This window comes from Octodon degus, unplaced genomic scaffold (genome assembly GCF_000260255.1).
Source record: "Octodon degus isolate 3935 unplaced genomic scaffold, OctDeg1.0 scaffold00026, whole genome shotgun sequence".
NCBI lineage: Eukaryota > Metazoa > Chordata > Mammalia > Rodentia > Octodontidae > Octodon > Octodon degus.
This window is the reverse complement of record NW_004524602.1, coordinates 16,767,501-16,773,267: the sequence shown is the minus strand read 5'-3', so window position 1 is coordinate 16,773,267 and position 5,767 is coordinate 16,767,501. Positions and strand designations below refer to the sequence as shown.

The 5,767-nt window shown below is 38.7% G+C and overlaps 1 protein-coding gene and 1 non-coding gene across 6 annotated transcripts in view; one reads left to right on the top strand and one right to left on the bottom strand.

Annotated features, from left to right (window-relative positions):
* The window catches only part of Rnf111 (ring finger protein 111), a 97,880-nt gene that overhangs the window by 56,109 nt on the left and 36,004 nt on the right, over positions 1–5,767 (top strand). The window lies entirely within an intron of this gene.
* LOC111816098 lies at positions 4,796–4,902 on the bottom strand. The gene has a single exon (XR_002820606.1). It is a non-coding gene; the product is annotated as a U6 spliceosomal RNA (small nuclear RNA).

The following is a 5,767-nucleotide window of genomic DNA, read 5'->3' as shown; positions in this document are numbered from 1 at the left end:
GTATTTAGTTGACAAATAAAAAGTGAGGGTTTTTTTTGAATAACCATTCATACAATTTTATGAATAAATTTTAAATGGGTTGATTTACAATAGAGAAGCTTTTTCCATCTAGTTCTTTTTTAGAATGTTTTTCTTTGAATCCTTTTTCAGATCCTTGGTAGAATTTTTCCAGATTTAATCAGAGTAAGAACAATTAAGACTAACATTTTTCGGTAAAGTTCTCTGTTCATGGTGACCTTGTCTTACTCTTCATAGCTAAAAAATACTTTGGAATATTTAGATGGTAGCTGACTGACATACTAAGACTTGTACAGTTTTGGCCTTCACGGAGCTTTGTAGAGTATATGTGACAGTGGACTAGCACCTGCATTCACTCTCTCATAGAAGCACACAGACATGGGCACAAATGACATTTCAGTAGAGTAGGGATTTGTGTGGAATAGGATATCTTGAGATAATATATGGTGTCTATAGTTGCAATGTAAAAATTTTTTTTTCCCAAAATTTTATTGATAAACAGCAATGTGACAGTTTCAAATCAAATCGGAAGTACAGTTTCAACAAATAACACACTGCATATATTCTTCTTAGTGGTTAATTGCTGTACAAGATGTGGACTTGAGATCCTATTTACAAACACCATTAGAACAAATCATTCTATTCATTAAGAGAATGCAACTATATATCTATCCTAACCACTTTGAATACACAGATACGAAATGGACATTCATCTGTATACCCTATTTTTTCTAAGTTCCGTTATTGAATATTATAGGTGGCAATGTAAAAATTAATAAAACATTAAAGAGCTAGGTCTGAATGAAGGGAATTAAGGTTAATTTCTTGTAAAATAGGCAAGGGAATTGAGTCTAGAGAGCTTTCCAAAGGACTGAGAATGTGGTTTCTAGTACTGGCACTTACCTCTCCCAGTTGTTGCTCAGTGTCCTCCCTGTCAAGGATATACAGCCTGCTATTTTGCTGTATAGTTGGGTCATTTCTCCTTTCCTTATGTATGGGTACCTTCTGTTTCCATTCTTAGTTTTAGCAAGACAAAGGAATTGTCTTGCTTGTCACATTTTTCCCAAGTGGTCAGAATAGGAAGACCCTGGCTAAGGTGTAGTGTGGCACATGGCTGTACTTCTAGCACTCTAGGAGGCTGAGGCAGGAGGAGGCAAGAGGATCACAGTTCAAGCCCTGGAGAATTTAGTGACCCAGTGAGATCCTCTCAGAATAAAAAAGACTTGGTATGTAGCTCAATGTAAAGCTCCTGGGTTCAATATCTAGCACACCCCCTACCCCACAAAGAGAGCATTACTTTCAGCTGTAAGGTATTGAGGAAGGTAGTGGTTGCTAAAGAGGAACAGGAGGTCTAGGAGCTGATGGGTATTTATTTGTAGAGGAATGAGAATATAGTAAGTTAATATTAGGGTCTGTTTCTGGGAAGGAAGGCATTTATATGAGGTATGATCAAAAGCTGCAGTGAATGTTTAAATTTTTAAAAATGTACTAAAGTACAAGGACCAGGGATTGATCCCCAGTGTGCTGTGCTGGCCCCACCCTCAGATATGCTGAGACAGCAAACGAGACTGGGTGTGGTGGCTCCTGCCTGTAATCCCAGTGCTTGGGAGGCTGAAAACGAGGATCACTATGAATCCGATCTATGTAGTTAGGCCTTTTAGGCCCCATACTAAATACAAAAAAAGAAATAAAATAAAATGTTACAGCAAAAGACATGTTGCTGTTAATGCTGCTCAAAATATTGCCCTCTCTCTGGAGATTTCTTGTTCCATTGTTTTTGCATTTCCTGAAACAGTTCTGGAAAGTCCTCTTTCATGAGTATGTTCAGCTATACTCTCTGGATACCTTAATGTCCTGAGTGAATTAAAAAGATATACCTTTCATGATCATTTTTACTTTGGGGAAGAGCTAGAAGTCAGTGTGCCAAATCTAGTGGTTATAAGGACATCCTGTAATGTTCTTACAAGCTTGTCTTTTTTTTTTTTTTTTTTTTTTCTTTTGGGGTGGGAGACAGGGTCTGACTGCGCAGTTCAGGCTACCTTGAGCTCACTTTGTAGCCCAGGCTGACCTCAAACTTGCTGTAGTTCTACTGACTGAGCCTCCCAATTGCTGAGATTACAGGTATGCTATGAAACCATATTTTAAGATAGAATTTATAGAAATGTGTCAAGGCATATAAATTTAAAATTTTGTTGGCTGTTATGGGAAACCCTTCCAAAGCTTTGCATCTTGTTCCTTTACTATACAATAGAGATATAGTAATGATCTATAGTATAGTAATGTGGGTAATGATCTCGTAGTGATAATAAAAACCTAGCACTTACCATGCACTTGTTCTGTGCCAGTAATAGTCTAATTGTTTCATGTATGCTCTTACTTAATCTGCCCAATTCTCTTATTAGGTATATTCTGTTGTCATCACCCATTTTAGGATTTATATTCACAATAGCTCATCTAAAGCATTGATGGGGCATGGCTGTATTGTGGGAAACTGCAGCTCTTCCAAATAATTGGCTTCTTAGATTCTGAATAATTCTTTTACATATATGTATATTTTAACATATTTTGAATAGTAATATTACAAGTATTACCATAAAGTGTCTTGCAGAGAGTTTTGGTTAAATTCAAGTGATAAAACTAAAACTTGAAGCTAGGCTTGTTTGCTTGCTTCCTTCCGTACATCCATCCATCCATCCATCCATCCATCGATCCATCCGTTTGTCCATCCGTTCGTCCATCTGTCCATCCATCTATCGATCCATCCATCCGTCCTTCTTTCCTTCCCCCCTCCTATCTCCATTGTTCATCTTCCCATTTGAACGTTTTCTTCCTGTTTCACGGTATCTAGGATATATTCTGCTCCTCATTTACTCACACCAGAGAAACAGTGGGGGTATTCAGGTTTGTTTCACTTAAGAGTATGGTCTTAAGGTGCATCCATTTAGCTAGAAATGCCTCAAGCTTACCCATCTTTGTGGCAGAATACTAATCCATTGTATAAAAAAAAAACATGTTTATTGATTTATCAGCTGATGGGCTTGTGGGCTGTTTCCAAGACTTAGCTATTTCATACTGTAAACATGGGTGTGCATGCATTGGACAGTCTCCTATTTTTACTTCATTCCCTCACTTTTTCTTTTCCTGCAGAATTTCAGAGCAGTTCCTAAGTACCATGTCATTTCACTCACACTACAGAATGTATGGTGTTGGGCACTTTGTTTTAGGTACACCATATTTCCTGTGAAGGCTAAATTCAGTCTTAGGACTTGATTAGATTGGGGTCAGGTAGCAGGGAGTTGATGCTTTTATGTCTTCTGCCTTGCCCAGTATTGAGGTGGACCAGATCATGAAGAGAGAGCACTGCTGACTTCTCTAGCCAGCTTCCCTACAGCAGTCCTGTGTGGCTCTTAGCAGCTATTTTTGCTGTTCACTGGGTTCATCATCAGAGGTTATAAGATACTGAATTTTCTCCTTGTAGTATTGAGGACTGAGCCTAGTGTCTTTATAATGAACTAAAGCCTTAGCCTTTAACTTTTTAAATTTTGAGACAGAGTCTTGCTCAGGTGCCCAATTGCCCTAGCTGGGTTGGAACTTAGTGTCCTTTTGCTTGCTCCTTCCAGCTACTGGGGTAGCAGGCTTGTGTCACTGTTGTTTTTACTGATTTTTATCCCCCTTTCCCGTTCTGAGGCAGGGTCTCACTGTGTAACCCAGCTGGCCCTGACCTCATGCCTCAGCCTCTTAAGTGCTGGAATTTCAAAAAATACTGATTTTTAAAGTTCTGTCATTCTGCTTACAGTTTTTACTTGAGGTTCTTCTTTAAGGAAGAAGTCTTTCTTAAGCAGGGAATTGGTTATTCTGGGGTACAATCCATACGAAAAGGGAAGCTGAAGTAAGATGTGTTGGCGCTGGCCTATAATCCCAGGGGGATCGTTGTTGTAAGTTTAAGACCAACCTGAGCTACAAAGTGAGCTCAAGCCTGAACTATCTAGCAAGATTCTGTCTCAGAAAGATAAAGAGAAAGAAAAGGAAGAGTAATTTTGATTGTTTCTCCCCTTACTGCTTCTCAGAGTGAGGCGGTACTCTGGTAGCATCCACACAGGTGCTTTTCCTTTTCTAGTACTATTACTCACCCATGGACTTAACCACTGAACTGATTGCCCTGGTGCTGTGGTGTCTGTTTATGTGCTAGCTGGCAAGAGTACAGCTAGGCAGGCAGCATTTCCAGCAGCCCATTGGTTGTTTTTCTTTTCTTTTTGAGAGGATTTCAACTTGTAGTGATCCTCCTGCCTCAGCCTCCTGAAAGCTGGGATTATGCCAGTCTCAACCAGTCAGTTCTTGAATTAATTTGCTAAAGTTTTTTTTTTTTATATATTGTAAAAATTAATGAGACAAATACACCATTTTTGGTCATCCTATATTTAAATAATTGGACTGGCAAGTGGTTAACGCACTGAATATATTACAGTCATTTTGATGCTCAGATGGTTTTGTCCAAGCAATCCTGTATACATACATAAATATACCTTTTTCCTTTCCTTCATCCCAGTTTTTCCTTCGCACTGAACAGATTCTTTCCTTTTCACAGTATCTGTTGTACCTTTTGGATTTTATTTACTCTTTCTGGCATGTGGTGCTGGGGGATTGAACCGCAGTCCCTGTGCTTTGCTAAACTTGTTCTAAGTAGGTGCTTTTAGACTACTGAGCCATCTTACCAGCCCTCTTTTCAGGTTCTTATACTAGTGAGACAACATGATGTTGGCACATGTGGGTCTCATTTAAAAATATGGAATGCTTCGTGAATTTGTGTGTCATCTTTGCGTAGAGGCCACACTAATCTTCTCTGTATTGTTCCAGTTTTAGTATATGTACTGCCAAAGTGAGCACCTTATCATTTTTTTATTCTTCCTCTTCCTTGTCCTCCTCCTTCTCCTTTTTTGATGTTTTTTTAGACAAGGTCTTGCTGTGCAGTTCAGGCAGCTTACTTTGTACCCCAGGTTGGTCTCAAACTTACAAAGATCCTCCTGCCTCAGCCTCCCAAGTGCTGGAGTTACAAGCATGCACCACCATGCCCAGTTTTTTATTCCTATTTTAAAAATGGCATCATGATGCTGCCTGATGGTAGGATCATAATTTGTTCAGTCAATCTCTTAGTGAATGTTTTGCCGATTTTTGTTGTCACAAGAGGTACTGCAATAAAAAACTTTTTGTATGTTATTTCATAGCTTTTTTTTTTTTTTTTTTTTTTTTTTTTGCTAGACTGTCTTTGGTATGGAACTCTACGAGGGGATTATTGACTCAAGGGCCCAGGCATATATGTTATTTGCTTAAGTGCAGCTAGAGCTTTTTCTGCAGTGGCTGATACCAGTGTGCATGCCCACAGCCGTGTGTGAGGGTGGCCCCCAGATGTTCCCAAGGCACTTGTCTGAGTTGAGGGATTTTTATTTCATTTGACGAATGAGAAATTATAGTGCATCTAAAAACTTTTATTTTTTATGCATAATGTTGTGTGTATTTTCATGTGTTTTTAAACCTTTTAGATCTTTTTTATTTTTATTCGTATGTATGATCTGTTCATATCGTTTGCTTATTTCAAAAATCAGAATGTTAGTCTTAACTGTTCTATCCATTTTTTTTTTTTTTTCAGAACCGGGGATTGAGCTCAGGCCCTTGTGCTTGCCAGGGAAGCACTTATTCCACTAAGCCATCTCCCTGGCCCCTGTTCTATCCATTTTTATAACTTTTCCTATGT